We start from the raw sequence: 25,661 nt of genomic DNA, 5'->3' as shown, positions 1-25,661 counted from the left end.
GAGCCTATGCTATTTGAGCTCGTGAGGAAGCCTTGTCTCCAGACGTGATTACTGGTACTTTTACTCTTTATGATACACCTGTGATTGCTTTGATAGACCCTGGATCAATGCATTCTTATATCTATATAAATTTAGTGCATAGTAAGACTTTTCCTGTAAAGTCTAGTGAATTCGTAATTAGAGTATCGAACCCCTTTGGCAAAAGTGTATTGGTTGATAAAGTTTGCAAGAATTGCCCATTATTGATTCTTGATATCTGTTTTCCTACTGATCTGATGCTTTTGCCTTTCGACGAATTTGATATAATTCTGGGAATGGATTGGTTAACTTTGCACGATGCTATTTGAATTGTAAACGAAAAGTCATTGATTTAAGGTGTAAGAATGATGAGATAATTCGAATTGAGTCTATTGATCTGAATGGACTATCAGCTGTGATATCTACAATGAAAGCTCGAAAATATGTGAAGAAAGGTTGTGAAGCCTACTTAGTTTATGTGTTAGACTCGAAAGTGAATGATAAGAAAGTTGAATCTGTGCTTGTTGTCTGTGAATTCTCTAATGTGTTTCCTAAAGAACTATCGAGTTTACCTCCGATTCGAGAAGTAGAATTTGGCATTGAATTAGTACCTGGTACTACTCCGATTTTGATAGCTCAGTATAGAATGGCTCTAACCGAGTTAAAGGAATTAAAATTTCAGTTACAATAAGTGACCGATTGAGGATTTGCTAGACCGAGCTTTTCACCATGGGGTGCTCCTGTTCTGTTTGTGAAAAAGAAAGATGGCACAATGAGAATGTGTATTGATTACCGTCAGCTTAACGAAGTGACTATAAAGAACAAATATCCTCTGCCCATAATTGGTGACTTATTCGATCAGTTGAAATGTGCTACTATGTTTTCAAAGATAGATCTGAGATCGAGTTACTATCAGTTGCGAGTAAAGGACTCTGGCATTCTGAAAACTGCTTTCAGAATGAGGTACGAGCATTACGAATTTTTAGTTATGCATTTTGGATTAACTAATGCACCTATTGTCTTTATGGATTTAATGAATAGAATTTTTAGACCGTATCTAGATCAATTTGTTGTTGTATTCATTGATGACATATTGATTTATTCACGTGATGAATCTGAGCATGTCGAACATCTGAGAATAGTGCTATAGACTCTGCGAGATAAACAATTGTATGCAAAGTTCAGTAAATGTGAATTCTGGTTGCGAGAAGTTGGTTTCCTGGGTCATATTGTATCAGCCTCTGGTATCCGAGTTGATCCGAACAAAATTTCTGCTATTCTGGATTAGAAGCCTCCGAGAAATGTTTCTGAAGTCCGCAGTTTTCTGGGACTTGCTAGTTATTATAGAAGATTCTTAAAAAAGTTTCTCGATGATTGTGACTCCATTGACAAAACTACTCCAGAAAGATGTGAAGTTTGAGTGGTCTGAGAAGTGTCAGAACAACTTTGATCAGTTGAAAGCTTTATTGATTGAAGTTTTGGTTTTAGTAAAACCTGAATCGGGTAAAGAATTTGTGATTTATAGTGATGCTTCATTGATTGGTTTGGGATGTGTTCTAATGCAAGAAGGAAAAGTTGTTGCTTATGCTTCGAGACAGTTGAAGTAACATGAGAAGAACTATCCAACACACGGCCTCGAGTTAGCTACTATTGTGTTTGCATTGAAGATCTGGCGTCACTATCTGTTTGGTGAGAAGTGTCACGTGTTTTCTGATCATAAAAGTCTGAAGTATTTAATGACGCAAAAATATTTGAATCTGCGACAGAGAAGATGGTTAGAACTGTTAAAAGATTACGAGCTGATTATTGATTATCATTCGGGCAAACCAAATGTCGTAGCGGATGCTCTGAGTCAGAAATCATTGTCTGCGTTGCATGCGATGAACGCTCATTTAGCACTATTTGATGATATATTGGTTTGTGCCGAACTAAAGCAAAACCCTTGTTTATACAACATATCTACGAGGCTAAAAAGTCTGACAATGAATTAATAGCAAAACAAACTTAGTGTGATTCTAAATTTCGAGTGGATGTGGATGATTGTTTGAGATTCAGAAATAGACTTTGTGTTCCGAGAAATCCGGAGTTAATTCAGACAATTTTGAGTGAAGCTCATAGTAGTAGATTTTCTGTACATTCGGGAAGTACGAAAATGTATAACGATTTGAAACAACTATACTGGTGGCCGGGAATGAAAAGAGTTATTTCTAACTTTGTTTCGAGATGTTTAATTTGTCAGCAAGTTAAAGCTGAGGATCAAGTGCCATCTGGTTTGTTACAACTAATTATGATTCTTGAGTGGAAGTGGGATCGAGTAATAATGGATTTTGTTTCGGATTTGCCCATGTCTCCGAGAAAGAAAGACACAATCTGGGTTGTAGTTGATTGTTTGATGAAATCAGCTCATTTTATTCCGGTTTGATTTGATTAATCACTCGATAAATTAGCTGAGTTATATATTTCTGATATCGTGAAACTGCATGGTGTACCATTTTCGATAGTGTTAGATAGAGACCCGAGATTTACATTGCGATTCTAGAAGAGATTGCAAGATGCTCTAGGTACTAAATTGCATTTTAGTGTTGCTTTTCATTCGTAAACAGATGGTCAATCTGAACGAATTATTCAGATACTCAAGGATATGTTGAGATGTTGCATTCTTGAGTTTGAAGGTACAAAGGAACAATATATACCTTTGATTGAATTCGCTTATAATAGCTTTCAATGAAGCATTAAAATGGCACCGTACGAAGCCTTATACGGTAAAAAGTGTAGAACTCTGTTATACTGGTCTGAGCTCAGTGAGAATAAGATTTACGGTTTTGATCTGATAAAAGAAACAAAACAGAAAGTGAAAGTAATCCGAGATAGTCTGAAAGTTGCCTCTGATCGTCAGAAATCTTATGCGGATTTAAAATGAAAAGATATCGAATTTAAGATCGGTGATAAAGTTTTTCTGAAAGTATCTCCGTAGAAGAAACTGTTCCGATTTGGTAAAAAGGGCAAGTTGAGTCCGAGGTTCATCGGATCGTATGAAATCATCGAGCAAGTTGGGCCAGTTGCTTATAGATTAAGGCTACCATCTGAGTTAGAAAAGATACATAATGTGTTCATGTATCGATGCTTCGATGATACAGATCTGATCCTTCGCATATAATTTCCCCGTCTGATATTGAAATCCAATCTGATATGACTTATAAAGAAAAACCGATCCGTATTTTAGCTTGTGAGGTTAAAGAGTTACGAAATAAGAAAATTCCATTAGTTAAAGTGATGTGGCATCGACATAGTGTTGAAGAGGCCACGTGGAGTTTGAAGATGTTATGAGACAACAATATCTGAATCTGTTTAATGGTAAGATTGTCGGGGACGAAAATCCCTGAGGGGGAGAGTTATAACAGTCTGATTTAGACCCTAGTCGGAACAGTGGTTTCGAGACCACGTAACTGATTCTGAAAAATATTTTAATATTATTTTATGTGTCTGTGATATGTGAATTTATATCTGCGAAGTTTCTGTGATTTAATTTGTCTGTTTCTGTGCTTAATTGATAAATGATTTAATCGCGTAAAGTGTAGAAGCTGTGTGCTAGATGTTAAAAGTACCTATTTGATTTGGCTTATTTAAGTGAGGGTCATTGCATGTCAAATTTACCATTTATGTTAATGGTGGACAAGTATGGACATGTAGTTGGTAAGTTTTAATGTTAGTAGTCAAGGGCAAAAATGGGAAAATGTTAATTAAAGTAGTTATAATAAAATGAAAACATAAAATAATGGCCATTTTATCATTTTCATGGCCGAATGAAGCAAGAAAAAGAGCTAAGATGGGGTTTTGATATTCGGCATTGGTAACCCTTGATTAAGGTATGAATTTTTGTTTGTTTTTGATAATTTCTACATTTCTGTGATCCTTGCTTCGTGTTCTTCAAAACCCATGTCTGAATTTCTGTTTCTGTTGAAGATTATGAAATGTGCCATTGATGATTATATGAGCTTTGCAATGTTTTTATATGGATTATGAAAGATATAGGGGAGATTATCATACTTTGTTCTAGAATTTTTGATGGAATAGAGCTATTTGGGCTAATTTGTGAAAATGAGGTTTTGAAGGACTAAATTGTAAATTAAATATGTTATTTGGGCTTGTATGGAAGATATGTATATTCAGCCAAGCTATAGTCTTGGTGAATTTTGCATATTTGTGATTTTGTGAGAAAAATGGACAAAATTGTCAAAGTGTGAAAATGTAAGGGTTAAAATGCAAAGTCCCCCAAATATGTGTTCATGAATTATTTTGAATGAAATGAATGATTGAATGTTTGAATTTGAGTTGTATTAGATCAAAAAAAAATCAAATTTAGATCGAGGGAAGTCCAAAATAGTTGAATAGTCGACTCGTTTCCGTTCGAAATTCGTACGAGGTAAGTCAAAATACAATTACGTGTTAAATTGATTGAATGTTGTATATACTAGTTATAATCTGTATTAGACAGCTGTGAGAGCCTGATGAATGATTTCTGAGTAAATTTCGATAATATGTTAGTATCTGAAAAGCTCTGGATGTTTCTAAAGGAATGTTGTCATCGATCTGAGATATCGTGTAAGACTGTGTCTGGGACACAGGCCTCGATTTTAGATTTACGTGTAAGACCATGTCTGGGACATAGGCATCATATCTGATTTCGTGTAAGACCCTGTCTGGGACAGAGGCATCGATACTGAATTACATGTAAGACCACGTCCAGGATGTCGGCATTGTACCTGTTTATGAGTATCTGTATCGTTTTTGAACCATCTGATGATAGAGTACGAGATATGGGGATGAATATATGAAATGTATAATCTATACAGGTACGTTCATATTGTACTAAATTTCTGAATATGAAAGACTCTGTTTCTGTGAAATAATGAATGCGAAGTATGTATGAAATCATGGAAATGAAACATGACATGTATACAAGCAATTGAGCATGATTAGGCTCATGAACTATTCTGTGAAATGGTTATGAATTCTTGCTGTTGATTTGTACTTTATATGATTTAATAGTTAAACCAATTGTATTTGGCTTACTAAGCTCTTTGCAGCTTACTCGGTGTGATTTTTGTCTGTTTTACAGTTATCGTAGCTACTGAATGCTCGGGGATAGTCGAGGAATTATGACCATACTATTGAACTCGTTTTGGTACTTTTGAAAGTGTAAATATTTTTAAGTATGGCATGTATAGGCTAGAATGTCTATGTATTTAAGTTTTGATATGTATATATGTTATGCCATGAGAATTAGATAGCAAATGGTATGTGTGTGCTTAGTTTTGGTAAATGGTTTGTGATGCCAAATTGTGTATGTTTGTAATGGATATATGGCCTTATATATGGTGATCATTTTGAAATATGTTAAGTTGAGGAAATGGTAAGTTTTTAGCATGAGTTAGAAGGTGCCATAAGTGAGCTATGAAAGGAGAATTTTGGCATGTTGTAATAAGATTTTTAATGTGTTTTGATATGAATTTGAATAGGTTATTGAATGACAATGATTTAGTTATAATGAAGCATGTTTTGAGCATAGAATTGGCTGAAAATTTTGGCATAAATGTTGTTTAATATTGTTTGTATGAATGACCCAAAAAGGGGTGGCAAGTTGGCTTAAACCAAGCCTGCATTGTGCCACACAGTCAGGGAACACGGGCGTGCCTTGTGGAGGTGTATGCAAAGCAGTAACCTCTTAAGATCACACGGTTAAGACACATGGGCGTGTCATATGGCCGTGGGCTTAAGTCAGTAGCCAGCTATTTATCACATGGCCATGGTACACGACCGTGTGTAAAAGTCAGTATGTATACTCTCTTTTGGCATGGTTGGACCTCATCGTCGTGTCTAGTACCCGTGTAAGGCACATGGCCTGATCACTCGGGCGTGTGACCTCAACAGAATTGAAAAAAAATTTCTAAGTTCTGAAAATTCTGATTGTGTTTAGTTTAGTCTGAACCTTTTCTAAAAGTATGTCTTAAGTCTTGGGGACCTCCATAAGGAATAAATTGTTGATTTGCTTAAGCATTAATATTATGTGATATATGTGATTCTGTATTGATCTGTAATGTTTGTCTATCTGGTAATGCCCCTTACCTATTCCGGCGATGGTTACGGGATAGGGGTGTTACATAACAACAGTTTCCAAATGAGTATAAAGATGGCACTGTACGAATATTTATATGGTTGTAAGTGTCGAACACCGTTATACTGGACTAAACTGTGTGAGAAAAAGATTCACGGGGTTGAATTGATTAAACAGACTGAAGAAAATGAGAAAACGATTCGAGATAGTTTAAAAGCAGCTTCAGATCGACAGAAATCCTATGCAGATTTGAAACGTAAAGAAATTGAATTTCAAGTCAAAGACAGAGTGTTTTTAAAAGTGTCACTGTGGAAAAAGGTTATCCGATTCGTCCGTAAAGGAAAGTTGAGTTCGCATTTCATCGGGCCGTATGAGATTGTTGAAAGAATAGGGCCTGTAGCATATCGACTATCATTGCCGTCTGAGATTGAAAAGATACATAATGCTTTTCATGTTTTGATGCTACGTCGATACTGATCGAATCCGTCACATTTGATTTCTCCCATTGATGTAAAGATATAGTCTGATTTATCATATAACGAAGAACTGATTAGAATTCTGGCTCAAGAAATCAAAGAATTGAGAAATAAACGTATAGCACTTTTAACGGTTCTTTGGCATAAACATGGGATTGAGGAAGCTACGTGGAACTCGAGGAAACTATGCAAAAACAATACCTTAACCTATTTGCCGGTAAGAATTACAAGGATGAAAATCCCTAAGGGGGAGAGTTGTAACAACCCGTTTTTAGGTCAAATTGAAAAGGTGGTTTCTGGACCACAAATCCGAAGTCAAAATATTTCTTTTATTATTTTATTAAGGTTTACAGCATGATAGAATCATTATGTGAAAGTTTCGTAAAGAAATTTTACTGTTTCAATGCTTAATTCGGTAAAAATGACTAAATCGCGTAACGCATAAAATTTGAGTTCTATTGTTAAAATGTATTAAATAGTTATGGTTTATTAATATGGAAGTCCTTATAATGTTATTTTACCATGATTAAGGTTAGTGGACATATATGTCCATGAATTACATGATATATTAAGTTTTATCATAAGGTTATAATAATAATTTATGTATTAAGTTATTAATAATAAAACAAAAATCAAAATCATGTTCATTCATTTATCATTTTGCCAAAATTGAGAAAGAAATATGGGTTTGAAGCTTCCTTGGTTTCGGAAACTTCAATCTTTGATTAAGGTACGGTTTTAACTCGATTTTTAATGACTTACGTTTTTGATCTCGTTGCAGCTTAATTTAGCTAGCCCGTACCTTCGTTTTTGAAACTGTTATATATTTTGAGATATGCCATTGTTGAATACTTGGGTATTTTGAAGTTTCTTGTTAGATTATTGATGGTTGTTAAAAGATATACAAGTTTTATAAATTGATTTTTTGATAAAAATGAGAATTAGGGATTAAATTGTGAAAGATAGAAATGTTGTGGTTGAAAATATGAATAAAATGAAAATATGGGCTGCTATGAGGTTATGTGAAATTCGCTATACATGGGTTAAGGGTAATTTGTATAAATTTTCCATTTTGTGTAAAAAGGACTAAATTGCAAAGTAGTCAAAAGTATAGGGTAAAATGTGTAATTTTCTAAATATATGTGAATTGAATTAAATGGTTACTGAAAATATTGTATTTGATAATTTATAGATCAAGATAAATAATTACCAGAATTAGATCGAGGGAAACGAAAGGTAGATAAGACGACGGTTGTACGAGCAAATACGAGGTAAGTTCGAATAATTTGAACCAAACTTTTCTATACTTGTGATTGTTGAAAAGAATGTCTTATTGTTATATTGGATACGAGTGACATGTTATTGGGATTACCGTATTGGTCGAGCTCCTGCATTTGTTGCGGACTCACCATAGCTTGTATGAGCTTACCGATTCAGCTCGTAAGAGCTTACTGTTTTAGCTCATTGGTGCTTACTGTTTCAGCTCATTGGAGCTTACTGATTTAGCTCGATAGAGCTTACTGTTTTAGCTAATTAGAGCTTACCGATTCAGCTTAATAGAGCTTACTGTCCATCAGCTCAAGAGGAGCTTATCGAACATGGCTCAAAAGAGCATATATGATAAAGAATTGACGGATTAATTATATTGATCACTCGAGTATTCTTTGAAGTTCTAATAGGTTCAACAGGCCTAAATACTTTTTATACGGATAAGTTACGGATTATAAATGTTATTAATGTTATATGTATGTTATGTGAATTTGGAATGATACAAAGTATTGTATTATGGATGGATATATGTATTTTTCAAATGACTAACATGTGATGGATACTTATGACTAGGTGTTGGTTAAATGAATTGTTGGCATTTTAATGCTGCTTTAATATTATATAAATGGTAAGTTTAATTCTGAATTATACGGGCTTACTAAGCTACAAAGCTTACTCTGTTTCTTTTTCTATGTTTTTATAGAGGCTCAATAGCTTGGTCGTTTCGGACAGGTCGGAGTTGTACAGCACACTATCCAATTTCCAATTGGTACTTTTGTACTTGTGGATATGTAAATATGGCATGTATAGGCTAGTTTAAATGATGTTAGTTATGATACTTGACAACTTGATTTGAGACTGTTTTTGTATATAAGTTGAGCCATGTGATTTGGCTTATTTTGGCATTATGTTTTGGTTGTTTATATGTGTTAAAATATGATATGTTTTGGTAAGGTAATGTTTGAATGAAAATATGCAAGTGAGGTATTGATACATGCCATATAAAAATTATCATAGTGTGATGACTCCTGACATTTTCAAATGTGTTTTTATATAGTAATGGACCCCGAACGAGCTATAGCAGATGATGTAGAAAGTAATGCGCCAGCTTCCGTTCACGGGACAGTGTTACACCCCTAACCCGTATCCATCGCTGAACTAGGGTTAAGAGGCATTACTTGACATACGTAAACATTTAGCATTCATTTCTCAAACATCATAACATCAAAGTCACACATCATTAAAGAGTCTCTTACGAAGGTCAACGAGACCTTAAACATGCTTTAGAAAGGGGTCAGAACTAAATCGAGCTCATACGATTTTTTTTTTCAAAACTTAAACATTTTTCAAAGTTGTACAGGTCACACGCCCGTGTGAGTAGGCCATGTGCCTCACACGGCATTAGACACGCCCGTGTGTCTAAGCCATGGCAAAATAGGGCATACATATTGACTTCACCACACGGACACAAGACATGCCCGTATGCCTTGGTCGTGGTCGAAACTGACTTGGGTCATACGGCCGACCACACTCCCGTGTGTCTAGCCTGTGTACCCTTCGAAATGACCACACACGCCCATGTGCCAAGGCTGTGTGCCTCACACGACCACCAGACACACCCGTGTGTCTAGGTCGTGCTTGAGACTAAATTGAATAACTAAATTACAACAGACAAACGGTCAAGACACACGCCCGTGTGCTCAACCGTGTGGGGTGAAATTAGGCTTAGTTTAAATTATATTTCCCACCTATCTCAAGCACACCAAAACAACAACATTTTTGCATCATTTTTATACATTTAAAGGCAACCCAAAACATGCCAATTCAATCATATATCAAACTGTATAACCTCAACCAAAGCAATATGCCAACATCATCACAATTTACCAAAGTTCCAAATGTACAAACTCATTACTTCAATATCCCATAATAAACCATCACATAAACATTTTAAACATCACATATATTACTTATCAAACACACAAACACACCATTTAGGAAAACTTAAGAGACCATACATACCTATATTTACAAGCCAAGTTTCATGGATGAACACAACACAAAACATACCAAAGTGACAGTAGTCTATACATGCCATGTGCCATTTATACAACTCTTAAAATGGTACCAAAAATAGATGTCTGATAGTGTGATTCATGTCACTGACGATCCCCAGATTCGAGCTAGCTTTATAAAACTATAAAATAGGGAACATTTCATACAGTAAGCTTTAAAGCTTAGTAAGTTCGTACCATAAAAAATCAATAGTTTATAATATACGTAATTTCAACTAATAAATACTTAATAATTCACAATTCATCCATCTAACTCATTTAATATGTTCATAAGAATTCATCAAGTTTCTTACACATAGTATCCTCTACCACCTTGGTATTGAACATACCTGAACTTTCCCATATTTATTCATTTCATTTTCACCTCTCGTTCAAATACATTAATTCATTCGGAAGTCTTTCCATGCTTTAAGGTTTTGCACACTTAGTGCATCAGTGACTTGTCGAAGTCGTAAACAATCTTGTACACTTAGTTCCATTCCAATAAACAGAAGCTATCTCGATATCGCACACTTAGTGCCTCATATAGCCGAAATTATTCCAACTCGCACACTTATTGCCATTTGTAGCCAAAGCTATTTCTAACTGCATACTTAGTTCCGAACATAGTTGATTATCATCATGCTCAAAATGTAATCAAATATTTATACAATTTATGCATTATCAAAGCATTAAAACATAACTATAACATCATTTATCATGTACGAACTTACCTTGTACTCAAAATTAACTATTCGGATCGTTTACTCGATAATCTTTGACATCCCTTAATCTAAATCTGAATTCCTCTTTTCTTGATCTATATGTATTCAAAATTAACCATATTATTCAAAAGATCATTCAATTCAATACATATACACATTTTTAGGGCATTTTATAAATTAACCCTCACATTTTCACATTTTAACACTTTAGTCCCTAATACATAAAATCACAAATTACTCAAAATTTCCTTACACAATTGCCTAGCCGAATTTTACCCTAGTTCATATAAGCCCACACATTTCATTTATTTCACATTTTAGTCCCTCAAATTCTGTCCATACATTAATTCATTGGTATAATTACATCATAAGGAACCCACATATATAAAGACATGGCAATTTGGCACTTTAACAAATAGAAGGCCACTTTTATATTTTACGCGATTAGGTCCTTTTTGCAAATTAAGCACACAAACAATAAAATTTCCACACGAAACTTTCACACATATCAATTCACATATTATAAACACTAGAAATAATATTAAAATAATTTTTAACCACAGATTTGTGGTCCCGAGACTATTATTCCTACTCAGGTCTAAACCGGGCTATGACAACTCTCCCCCTTAGGGATTTTTGTCCCCGAAAATCTTACCAGTGAATAGGTTTGAATATTGTTTTCTCATAGAATCCCCGAAAATCTTACCAGTGAATAGGTTTGAATATTGTTTTCTCATAGCATCCTCGAGTTCCCACGTAGCTTCTTTAACCCCGTGTCGATGCCACAACACTTTCACTAACACTATTCTTTTTTTTCTCAGCTCCTTGATCTCACGAGCTAAAACATGTATCGATTCTTCTTCATAAGACATATCAGGCTAAATTTCAACCTTAGTCGGGGAAATAACATGCGAAGGATCTGATCTGTATCTTTGTAGCATCGATACATGGAATGCATTGTGAATCTTTTCCAATTCTGGAGGCAACAACAATCTATAAGCAATTGGCTCGATATGCTCGATAATCTCATACAGCCCAATGAACCTCGAACTCAATTTTCCTTTTCTGTCGAATCGAAGTACTTTTTCCATGGTGAGACTTTCAAAAATACTTTATCGACGATCTCAAATTTAATATCTTTTCATTTCAAATTTGCGTAAGATTTCTGACGATCAGAAGCTGTTTTCAGACTATCTCTAATCCCTTTTACTTTCTGTTCAATCTCTTTTATCAAATCAACCCCGTGTATCCTACTTTCACTAAGCTCTGACCAATACAACGGTGTTCTACATTTTCGACCGTATAGAGCCTCGTAAGTAGCCATTTTAATACTTCATTGAAAGCTATTATTATATGTAAATTCAATCAATGGCAAGTACCCTTACCCATTCCGTGACTTTGGCACTAGACGTTCCAAAAGTGGGTACTATCGGGTCAGGTGAATTCAATAATAGACGCCTGGTGGCATTCCAGCTTTCCTTCTCCTTTCAGAACCTATCCGAAAGAGAATACAGTACTTCTCGGTCGTGAATATCTGAATAGGGCGAACCGCCCCATGGATATCTTTGCTTCGGAACAAAACAATTAGAATAGAATTAGGCTCGGTCAACTGGAATGTTTATTATCCATATATTATCCATATAGGGGATCCTCCAGTTGAGAAGATCCATCGACCTGAGACGAAGAGAAAGGTCTATCTATTTTATTTAGTTATTCAGTTAAACCAATGATTCGTTATTGGAGCAGATGGCAACAACCATTTCATCCGACATGCGTATTTTTTATTTTCCAATGGATTTACATCTTTCATTAATGGAAATTTTTTGATGTAGTGAGTAATAGCTCTGGTTGTTCGCTGTTCAAGAATTCTTGTTTAGGCAGTTTATACCATCCATACATAGTGTTTTGATCTAAGATTTCAATTCTTCCATGTTTCAGCAGTAGCATATTGTTTCATGGAGCTAAGGTCCAAAATATGGAAGAAACAGGTGTTTCCACAACTCTACCACCCAGTCAATTCCGTTCCCACGTACCTTCAAACTTAAGAATACAACATCTCAACATATCCTCGAGTATCTGAATAATCCGTTCGGATTGATCATCCGTCTGTGGGTGAAAAGCAGTGCTATAGTGTAGTTTCATACCTAACACATCTTGCAATTTCTTCCAAAACCGTGATGTGAACCTCGAATCTCTATCCAAAACAATAGATAGTGGTACCCCGTGCTATCTCAAAATATGAAAACTCTACAACTTCGCAAGCTTATCAAGTGAATAATCTGTACGAACTGGAATGAAATGAGCCGATTTAGTCAATCTATCAACCACAATCTAGATTGCATCTCTCTTACTCGGTGATAGAGGTAATCCCAATACAAAATCGTGATTCTATCCCATTTCCACTCAGGAATCATAATCAGTTGTAACAAACCAGATGACACCTGATGTTCAGCCTTAACTTGCTGACAGATTAAACATTTCGAAACAAAATCAGAGATATCTCTTTTCATTCCAGACCACTAATAATGCTACTTCAAATCATTATACATTTTTACACTACCCGGGTGTACAGATAAAAGACTGTTGTGAGCTTCGTTCAAAATCATCTGAATCAACTCTGAATTTCTTGAAACACAAATCTGATCTAAAAATCTCAAGCAATCATCATTATCAACTTGAAATTCAGAATCAGAATTCAAATCACACTGAGCTCGTTTTGCTATTATCTCATTATCAACCTTTTGAGCATCAATAATCTATTGTAAAAACAACAGTCTCTCTTTCAATTCTGCTAAAACTGAACCATCATCAGACAAAGCTAAATGAGTATTCATGGCATGTAATAGAAACAATGATTTTTGACTTAAAGCATTAGCAACAACATTTTCTTTTCTCGGATGATAATCGATAACAAGCTCGTAGTCTTTTAGCAGTTCTAGCCATCTTCTCTGTTGTAGATTCATATATTTTTGAGTCATCAAATATTTTAAGCTTTTGTGATCGGAATATACATGACATTTCTCACCAAACAAATAGTGGTGCCAAATCTTCAACGCAAACACAATCGCAGCTAACTCAAGGTCGTGCGTCAGATAGTTCTTTCATGTGGCTTTAATCGTCTCAAGGCATAAGCTACGACTTTGCCTTCTTGCATCAAAACACAACCTAGACCGTTTCACGAAGCATCACTGTAGATCACAAATTCTTTACCCGATTCTGGTTGTACTAACACTAGAGCTTTTGTTAATAGGCTTTCAACTGATCGAAGCTTTTTTGAAACTTTTCAGACCTTTCAAACTTTACATCTTTTCAAACTTTACATCAAAACCAAATTCTGATAACCAGAATTCACATTTGCTAAACTTCGCATATGATTGCTTATCACGCAAAGTCTGTAATACTATTCTCATATGCTCGACATGCTCAGATTCATCACGCGAATAAATCAATATGTCATCAATAAATATGACAACAAATCGATCTAAATATGGTCTAAAAATTCTATTCCTCAAAGCCATAAAACCAGTAGGTGCATTCGTTAATCCAAAAGGCATAACTAGAAACTCATAGTGACTTTACCTCGTTTGGAAAGTTTTCGGGATATCTGAATCTTTTACTCTCAACTGATAGTAACCCGATCTTAAATCTATGTTTGAAAACACAATAGCTCATTTCAACTGATCAAACAAGTCGTCAATTTAGGGTAGAGGATATTTGTTCTTAATAGTCACTTTATTCAACTTAGGATAATCAATACATATTCTCATTGTGCCGTATTTCTTTTTCACAAACAGAACAAGAGCACCCTAAGGTGAAAATCTTACGAATCCTCTATCGGTCAACTCTTGTAACTGAGAGTTTAATTCTTTTAACTCGGTCGATGCCATTCTATACAGAGCTATCGAAATCAGAGTAGTTACTGGTATTAATTCGATACCAAATTCAACTTTCCGAATCGGAGGTAAACCCTGTAACTCATCAGGAAACACATCTGAATATTCATAAACAACTGGCACTAATTCAATCTTCTTTTCAGTCACTTTCATGTCGAGCACATAAGCTAAATAAACTTCGCAACCTTTTCTCACATATTTCTGAGCTAACATCATTGAAATCACAGGTAACAATCCATTCAAAACATCTGATTCAATTTGAATAATCTTATTACTTTGACATATCAAATGAATCATTTTTCGTTTGCAATATACAACAGCATCATGCAACATTAACCAGTCTATACCCAAGATTATGTCAAACTCATCAAATGGTAACAACATCAAATCAGCCGGAAAACAATTACCCCGAATCATCAATGGACAATTCTTGCACACTTTATCAACCAAAACACACTTGCCTAAGGGGTTCGATACTTTAACTACAAATTCAATAGACTCTACAGGCAAAGTCTTATTGGATACTAAATTCATGCATACATACGAATGAGTAGACCCTGGATCTATCAATGCAATAACTTTAGCATCATAGAGAGTAAAAGTACTGGTAATAACATTTGGATATGACGCTTCTTCACGTGCTCGAATAGCGTAGGCTTGTGCAAGTGCTCTAGCATCAGATCTAGCTGCAGTGTCTCGCATCAAACCTCTACCACCACTCGTATTTCCTATGTTTCTCGGTGGTCTACCTCTAGTTGCAGTGTTACTTGGCCTTGTGTTTTGAGCATTATCTTTTTCAACTAGCTCTGGGCAATCTTTTATAAAGTGATCTCGTGAACCACAACTATAACAAGCTCGGTTATTACTTTTTCCCCAGCAATCTCCAAAATGTCATCTTCCACATTGTTAACACTCATGCTTAACATCTTTTATGTTACCAACGCTCGATACCGATGTGGCTTGAGCTTTAGGATTAGTGTATTGCTTCCCGCGATCTCTTTTCTAATATCTCATTGAAGTTGTCGATAGATTAAAGTAATCTCTTAATTTCTTCGACGAGGGATGATAAGATTTATTCATCAATCTCTTCCTTGAATCTCTCACCTCTACATCAACTTTTCTCTTTTCTTTGATGAGGTCCTCGTCTTTACGAGCCCTCTCAACCAGTACTACAAATTCTTTCAGCTCAAGAATCCCGACTAACAGCTTTATATCTTCATTTAATCCATAAACAAATCTTTTACACATGATCTCTTCAGTAGACACATATTTCCGGGCATATTTGCTTAACTGTACAAATTTTCTTTCATACTCAATAACGGTCATTCGACCTTGTTTCAATTCCAAAAACTCTTTATTTTTCTGATCGAGGAATCTCTGGCTTATGTACTTCTTCCGAAACTCGGTCTGAAAGAATTCCCATGTAACTCATTCCCTAGGAACCACTAATGTCAATGTTTTCCACCAGTGATATGCATTATCTCTAAGCAAAGATACTACGCATTTAATACATTCGTCTAGAGTACAAGACAACTCATCGAATACTCGGATAGTGTTCTCAAGCCAGGATTCAGCCCTCTAGGCATCATCATCAACCGTAGCCCGAAACTCTTCAGCCCCATGTTTACAAATCTGTTGAGGAATAGGTGGGGGTGGAGGTTGTTGAACAGCCAGATTCATTCATACGAATTCTGTGAACCACTCTGTCATCATTTGTAAGAAGGCTTGCTTAGCCTCTCCTCCCTGACTACTAGATATTGGCCTAGATTTAGTCGGCGTTGCACCTTGAGCGAGAGCAGGCGCATTGCTCTCAACATCATTAGCTATCGCTCGTTCGGGATCCATTAGTTATATGAAAAACACATTTTAACTGTCAAGAATCATCAGACTAACGCAATTCATATATATGGCATGTATAGCTAGACTCTCACACACTACGTTAGTCTTAGAATCGACTAAACTGTAGCTCTAATACCAATAAAATGTATATCCATCGCCGGACTAGGGTTAAGAGGCATTATCGGACATACCTAAACATTTAGCATTCATTTCTCAAACATCATAACATCAAAGTCACACATCATTAAAGAGTCCCTTATGAAGGTCAACGAGACTTTAAGCATGCTTTAGAAATGGGTCGAAACTAAACCGAGCTCATACAATTTCTTTTTCAAAACTAAAATATTTTTCAAAGTTGTACAGGTCACAAGCCCATGTGAGTAGGCATGTGCCTCACACGGCATTAGACTCGTCCGTGTGTCTAAGCCGTGGCAAAACAGGGCACACATACTGACTTTACCACACAGACACAAGACATGCCTGTATGCCTTGGTCGTGGTCAAAACTGACTTGGGTCATACGGCTGACCACACTCCCGTGTGTCTAGCCTGTGTACCCTTTGAAATGGCCACACACGCCCATGTGCCAAGGCTGTGTGCCTCACACGGCCACCAGACACAACCGTGTGTCTAGGCCGTGCTTGAGACTAAATTGAATAACTAAATTACAATAAAAAAATGGTCGAGACACACACCTGTGTGCTCAACCGTATGGGGTGATATTAGGCTTGGTTTAAATTACATTTCCCACCTATCTCAAGCACACCAAAACCACAACATTTTTACATCATTTGCATACATTTAAAGGCAACCCAAAACATGCCAATTCAATCATATATCAAACTATATAACCTTAACCAAATCAATATACCAACATCATCACAACTTATCAAAGTTCCAAATGCATAAACTCATTACTTCAAAATCCCATAATAAACAATCACATAAACGTTATAAACATCACATATCTTACTTATCAAACACATCATTTAGGCCAACTTAAGAGGCTATGCATACCTATATTTACAAGCAAAGTTTCATGACTAAACACAACACAAAACATACTAAAAGTGACACTAGTCTATACATGCCATATACCATATATACAACTCTCAAAATGGTACCAAAAATAGATGTTCAATAGTGTGATTGATGTTGCTGACGATCCCCAGATCCGAGCTAGCTTTATAACACTATAAAATAGAGAACATTTCACACAGTAAGCTTTAAAGCTTAGTAAGTTCGTAACATAAATAATCAATAGTTTATAGTATACGTAACTTCAACTAATAAATACTTAATAATTCACAATTCATCCATCAATTCTATTCTAACTCATTTAATATGTTCATAAAAATCCATCAAGTTTCATACACACAGTATCCTCTACCACCTAGGTATTGAACATACCTGAACTTTCCCGTATTTATTCATTTCATTCTCACCTCTTGTTCAAATACATTAATTAATTCGGAAGTCTTTCCATGCTTTAAGATTTCGCACACTTAGTGCATCAATGATTTGCAGAAGCCGTAAACAATTTCGCACACTTAGTGCCATTCCAATAAACAAAAGCTATCTCGGTATCGCACACTTAGTGCCTCATATAGCCGAAACTATTCCAACTCGCACACTTAGTGCCATTTGTAGCCAAAGTTATTTCTAACTGCATACTTAGTGCCGAACATAGTCGATTATCATCATGCTCAAACCGTAATCAAATATTTATACAATTTTTGCATTATCAAAGCATTAAACCATAACTATAACATCATTTATCATGTACGAACTTACCTTGTACTCGAAATTGACAATTCAGATCATTTACTCGATAATCTTTGACTTCTCTCGATCTAAATCCGAATTCCTCTTTTCTTGATCTATATGTATTCAAAATTAACCCTTTTATTCAACAAATCATTCAATTCAATCCATATACACATATTTAGGGCATTTTACTAATTAACCCTCATATTTTCACATTTTAACACTTTAGTCCCTAATTCATAAAATCCCAAATTACTACCTTATACAATTGCCTAGCCGAATTTTACCCTAGTTCATATAAGTCCAAACATTTCATTTATTTTACATTTTAGTCCCTCAATTTCTCATTTTCACAATTTAATTCCTAATATGCATTTTTACTCAAAATCACTTTACAAAACATGTATATCAAGCACTAAGCTTTCATATTTCATCATTTAACATCACAAAACTCATGAATTCAGCAATGGCATCTCATCAAATTATGAATAATTTCATGAATTTAAACATGGGCTAGTTAGAACACTTAACAACGATTACAAAAACGTAAAAATCATCAAAAACCGAGCTCAAATACTTACCTAATTGAGCTTAAATATAGTCGAAACCTAGTTGAGCTTCAACATTTCTTTTTCTTTTATATTTTCCGCAAGAACAAAAAAATAATAAACCAATTTGATGTTTTGTTTTAATTATAATAACATAATATTTTAATTACTAAATTAAACTTTTTCATTTCATTTAAAATCCACCAACTCATGTCTAATTTTGTATATACATTAATTCATTGGTATAATTGCATCATAAGGAACCCACATATATAATGACATGGCAATTTGGCACTTCAACAAATAGAAGGCCACTTTTATATTTTACGCGATTAGGTCTTTTTTGCAAATTAAGCACACAAACAATAAAATTTCCACACAAAAATTTCACACATATCAATTCAAATATTATAAACACTATAAATAATGTTAAAATAAGTTTTTGACCTCAGATTTGTGGTCTCAAAACCACTATTCCAACTAGGGTCTAAACCGAGCTGTTACAGACAGCGCCTACTAAATTTAGACCTGTGACGAGTAATCACGGTGGTGAGGCAAAAGAAGCCTTTTTTTATATGTTAAATGAGTGGTTCACACAGTACATTCATATGAACCTGGCTGTTCCGCAACCTCCACCCCCACCTATTCCCCAACCGGTCCTTGTAGTTCCTCAAGGTATTGATCCTCTACAATTAAATAAACCACCTGTTGATAAGATACGGAAACATGGAGCTAAGGAATTCTGAGCTACTGTTAATGATGATCCTGAGAGAGCTGAGTTTTGGCTTGAGAACACGATTTGGATATTTGACGAATTATCTTACACACATGAAGAATGTTTAAAGTGTGTTGTATCGTTGCTAAGAGACACTGCGTATCAATAGTGGAATACCTTAATATCTGTAGTTCTCTAAGAAATAGTCACTTGGGATTTCTTCCAATTTGAATTTAAAAAGAAATACATCAGCCAAAGATTCATTGATCAGAAAAGAAAAGAATTCCTTGAATTGAAGTTTACAAAATATGAACGAGAGTTTGTACGACTCAGCAAATATGCTCATGAATGTGTTTTTTCTGAAGCTATAATGTGTAAAAGATTTGAGGATGGATTAACTGAAGAAATTAGAGTGTTAGTTAGAATTCTTAAGCTTAAAGAGTTTGTTGTTTTGTTTGACCGAGCTTGTAAAGCCGAAGAGCTTTGCAAAGAAAAAAAAAGCCGATTCTGAGGCTAGAGATTCTAGAAAGAGATTTGCAGGCAAATCGCATTAGTCAGCATTAAAGAAATTTAGAGACTATCGTCCTTGTTCTACTATTTTTGCGGGAATTTCAATTAAAGATAGAGATGCAAGGCAATTCAGTTACAAACCTCGGGCGACATCTGTTGCCAGTGTGGGAAGTGTTTGAAATGCTGTACCTGAATGTAAACATTGCAATAAGCAACATTACGGTGAATGTAGATTGGTGAGTGGAGCTTGCTTTAAATGTGGATCTCTTGATCATTATCTCTCAGACTGTCCAGAAAAGTTTGCAGTTGAACGAGAACAAACAGTGAAAGTTAGTAACACGGCTACTAGAGGGAGACCGCCTCGAAATATTGGAAATATGAGTAGTAACAGAGGTGCTGCGAGAGATTCAACTATGAGATCTGATGCACGAGCACCTAATCGAGCTTATGCTATCAGTTAACGAGAGGAAGCATTATCGCCAGACGTTATTACCGGTACTTTTTCTCTTTTTGATATTGATATAGTTGCACTGATAGATCTTGGATCAACCCATTCATATAGTTTACATGTCGAGTCTACAGAGTTTGTAATTAAAGTATCGAACCCCTTAGGCAAGTCTGTTTTAGTTGATAAAATCTATAAGAATTGTCCTTTGATGAATTGGGGCTACTATTTTCGGGCTGATTTGATGATTCTATCGTTTGATGAGTTTGATATGATTTTGGGTATGGACTGGTTGACAATTCATGATGCAGTTGTGAATTGTAGAAAGAAGACTTTTGAATTGAATTGCCAAAATGTTGAGATTCTTCGGGTTGAGTCTAATGATTCAAGTGAATTGTCGGTTGTGATATCATCTATTTTAGCTCAGAAAAATTTGAAAAAGGGCTATGATGCATACTTTGCATATGTACTGGATACGAAAGTGTCAGAATCAAAGATTGAATCCGTACCTGTTGTTTGTGAGTTTTCAGATGTATTTCTAGAAGAATTACCAAGTTTACTGCCGATTAGAGAGGTTGAATTTGGTATTGAGTTAGTAGCAGGAACAACACCGATATCAATAGCTGCATATAGAATGGTTCCAACAGAATTAAGAGTTGAAAGCTTAGTTACAAGAATTGATAGACACCGAGTTATTCTTCCTGGGGTGCATCGGTATTGTTCGTGAAAAAGAAAGATGGCAAAATTAGAATGTGTATCGACTACAAAAAATTGAATAAAGTGACTATAAAGAACAAATACCCTCTACCGCAGATTGAAGACTTATTTGATCAATTAAATGGGGATATAGTATTTTCAATGTTTGATTTGAGATTGAGTTATTATCAGTTGCAAGTTAAAGAATCAGATGTGCCAAAAACCACTTTCAGAAAAAGGTATGGAAATTATGAATTCCTTGTTATGCCTTTCGGTTTAACTAATGCTCCTGCCATTTTTATTGACTTGATGAGTCGAATATTCAGATCGTATTTAGACAGATTTGTTGTTATATTTATTGATGATATTTTAATCTATTCACGAGATGAATTTGAGCATACCAAGCATTTAAGAATTGTGTTACGAACTCTACGTGATAAGCAGTTATTTGTAAAGTTCAGTAAATGTCAGTTTTGGCTCCGAGAGGTTGGATTTCTGGGGCATATTGTTTCAACCAATGGCATTAGAGTTGATCCGAACTAGATTTCTGCTATTGTTGATTGGAAACCTCCAAGAAATGTGCCTGAAGTCTGTAGTTTTCTGGGTTTAGCGATCTATTACTGAAGATTCGTAAAAGGATTTTCAATGATTGTAACACCAATGACTTGATTGCTACAAAAAGATGTGAAGTTTGAATGGTCAGAAAAATGTTAGCAGAGTTTTGAACAGTTGAAAGCACTGTTAACAGAGGCACCAGTTTTGGCTCAACCTGAATTGGGTAAAGAGTGTGTAATCTATAGTGATGCGTCGTTAAATGGACTGGGGTGTGTTTTGATGTAAGATGGAAAAGTTATAGCTTATGTTTCCCGACAGTTGAAACCACATGAAAAGAACTATCCGACGCATGATTTAGAACTGGCTGCGATTGTATTTGCATTAAAGATTTGGCGACACTACTTATATGGTGCAAAATGTCACATTTATACGGATCATAAGAGCTTGAAATATATGATGTCACAGAAGGATTGGAAATTACGACAATGAAGATGGCTTGAGTTATTGAAAGATTATAACTTTGTGATTAATTAGCACTCGGGAAAAGCTAATGTTGTTACTGATACCCTGAGCCGAAAATCTTTGTTGGCATTACGAGCAATGAACACCCAATTCATGATTTTTTATGATGGGTCTATTTTAGCTGAATTAAAAGCTAAACTGGTATTCCTGCAACAAATCTTTGAAGCTCAAAAAAATGACAGAGATTTACAAGCTAAACAAATTCAATGTGAGTCTAATTCTGATTTAGAATTTCATATTGGAACTGATGATTGTTTAATATTCCGGAATAGGATTTGTGTACAAAAAAATATCGAACTAGAAAATTCTGCATAAAGAACGCAGTAGTTGCTTTTCTATTCATCTGGGTAGTTCCAAGATATATAATGATTTGAAACAGCAGTACTGGTGGTCAGGTATGAAGAGGGATATAATAGAGTTTGTATCGAAATGTTTGATTTGTCAGCAAGTAAAAATTGAACAAGAAGTACCATTTGGTTTACTGCAGCCTGTATTGATTCCTGAGTGGAAATGGGATAGAGTCACTATGGATTTTGTATCGGGACTGCCTTTAACTCTGAAAAAGAAAGATGATATTTGGGTTGTCGTTGATTGACTAACAAAATCTGCTCATTTCATATCGGTACGTACAGATTACTCACTTGATAGATTGGCAAAATTGTACATTTCGGAGATTGTTCTATTACATGGTGTGCCACTATCTATTATTTCTGATAGGGACTCGAGATTTACGTCGTAATTCTAGAAGAAATTACAAGAGGCTCTTGGAACGAAATCGAATTTTAGTACAACTTTTCATCCCTAGGCTGATGGTCAACCCGAAAGAATTATAGAAATACTTGAGGATATGTTGCATTGTTGCATTCTCGAGTTTGAAGGTAGATGGGAGAAATACTTGCCTCTGATTGAATTTGCTTATAACAACAGTTTCGAAATGAGTATAAAGATGGCACCTACGAAGCTTTATATGGTCACAAATGTCGAACACTGCGATACTAGACTGAATTGAGTGAGAAAAAGATTCACGGGGTTGAATTGAATAAAGAGACTGATGAAAAAGTGAAAACAATTCGAGATAGTTTAAAAGCAGCTACATATCGATAAAAATCCCAAGTAGATTTGAAACGTAAAGAAATTGAATTTCAAGCCAGATATTGAGTGTTTTTAAAAGTGTCACCGTGGAAAAAGGTTCTTCGATTCGGCCATAAAGGAAAGTTGAGTCTGCGATTCATCGGGCTATATAAGATTGTTGAAAAAATAGGGCCTGTAGCATATTGACTATTGTTACCGTCTGAGCTTGAAAAGATACATAATGTTTTTCATGTTTCAATGCTATGTCGATAATATCAGATCCGTCACATGTGATTTCTCCCGTTCATGTGAAGATACAGTTTAATTTATTGTATAACGAAGAACCGATCAGAATTCTGGCTCGAGAAATAAAAGAATTGAGAAATAAACATATAGCACTCGTAAAGGTTCTTTGGAATAAACATGGGATTGAGGAAGCTGCATGGGAACCTGAGGAAACTATGCAAAAACAGTACCCTAATCTATTTACTGGTAAGATTTTTTAGGACGAAAATCCTTAAGAGGGGAGTTGTAACATTCCGTATTTAGGTCAAACCGAAAAAGTGGTTTTGGGACCACAAATATGAAGTCAAAATATTTATTTTATTATTTTATTAAGGTTTACAGCATGATAGAATCATTATGTGAAAGTTTCGTAAAGAAATTTTACTATTTAAATGCTTAATTCGATAAAAAGGACTAAATCGCGTAATGCGTAAAATTTGAGTTCTATTGTTTAGATGTATTAAATAGTTATGGTTTATTAATATGGAGGTCCTTATAATGTTATTTTACCATGATTAAGGTTAGTGGACATTTATGTCCATGAATTACATGATATATTAAATTTTATTATAAGGTTATAATGGTAATTTATGTATTAAGTTATTAATAATAAAACAAAAATCAAAATCATGTTAATTCATTCATCATTTTTTTGAAATTGAGAAAGAAATAAGGTTTTGAAGCTTCCATGGTTTCGGAAACTTTAATCTTTGATTAAGGTACGGTTTTAGCTCTGTTTTTAATGACTGTTACATTTTTGATCTCGTTGCAGCTTAATTTAGCTAGCTCGTGCCTTCGTTTTTGAAACTATTATAGATTTTGAGATATGCCATTGTTGAATACTTGTGTATTTTGAATTTTCTTGTTAGATTATTGATGGTTGTTAATTGATATACAAGTTTTATAAAGTGATTTTTAGAAAAAAAAATGAGAATTAGGGATTAAATTGTGAAAGATAGATGTTGTGGTTGAAAATGTGAATCAAATGAAAATATGGGCTGTAACACCCCTTACCTGAGTCCGAGGTCGGGACTGGGCACGAGGCATTACCATACTTAATCACACGCATACAATCGTTTCTGAGTCACCAAGACTTGATCAAATTTAAAGCTCTTTCGAACTTTGTTTAAACTCCTAAATGTGGGCCTACGAGGCCTCAAACTTTCATTGAAAACCATTTGGAACCAACTCGAGTCCTTAATCTGACTAAATAAAAATAACTCTTGGAACAGGGCACACGCCCGTGTGGAAGGGCAACACGCCCGTGTGGTCATTATAACATGGCCGTGCTGATGGCCAGTGTGACACACACGGCCTAAGTGTCTGGGGACACACCCGTGTCCCATGCCCGTGTGAATTAAATTCTAAATTCGAACCTACAGGGGTTTTCACATGGCCTGACACATGCCTGTGTCCCTCACACGGCCATGACACGCCCGTGTCTAAAAACCTTGATATTCTATTTCTAACGTCAGCACCCAATTTGGGGCATACGGCCAAGCACATACCCGTGGCTAGAGGCTGTGTCCTCCACACGGCTGAGACACACGGCCATGTCTCTAGCCGTGTGTTTACTACCATGTATTCTGACTTGCAAATTTTACGTGCAGGGGACACACGATTGACCAACACACCCATGGGGCTGACCGTGTGTCTCACACGGCCTAGACACACACCCATGTGGACAATGTAAGGCTATCTACAAAGCCTTTGCCACCCTGAAACACAATCTAACATCGACCAACATATCAAAGATTTACTTAATATGAGTTCTCATTCAAACAACCATAGTTAAGACCTAAATACATTACATATATTTACCCATGCCAATAAATTCACATTCATGACAGACTGACTTGCATTCACATAATAACTTTCAATATTTGCCATTTTCCATGGCCTTATACAAAATGAATCAAATGCTAAAGTAAGCCAACACATTTGGCCAATTAACAATGACATAATACTCAAAAGTCAGGGTCCTATACATGCCATAATCAAAACAAAAGATCTAACTATACCAAGTGCTGTTGGTGATAGTGTGATTGATGCCTCTAATGTCCGATGGTCCTTGAGCTAATTAGGTGGTCCTATAAGAAAATGGAAAGGAGAGGGAGTAAGCATAAAGCTTAGTAAGTTGCATGCAATAAATATAACAA

The sequence above is a fragment of the Gossypium hirsutum genome, chromosome A12, assembly GCF_007990345.1.
Source record: "Gossypium hirsutum isolate 1008001.06 chromosome A12, Gossypium_hirsutum_v2.1, whole genome shotgun sequence".
NCBI lineage: Eukaryota > Viridiplantae > Streptophyta > Magnoliopsida > Malvales > Malvaceae > Gossypium > Gossypium hirsutum.
The sequence above is the reverse complement of the archived record's forward strand: the minus strand, read 5'-3'. Positions refer to the sequence as shown.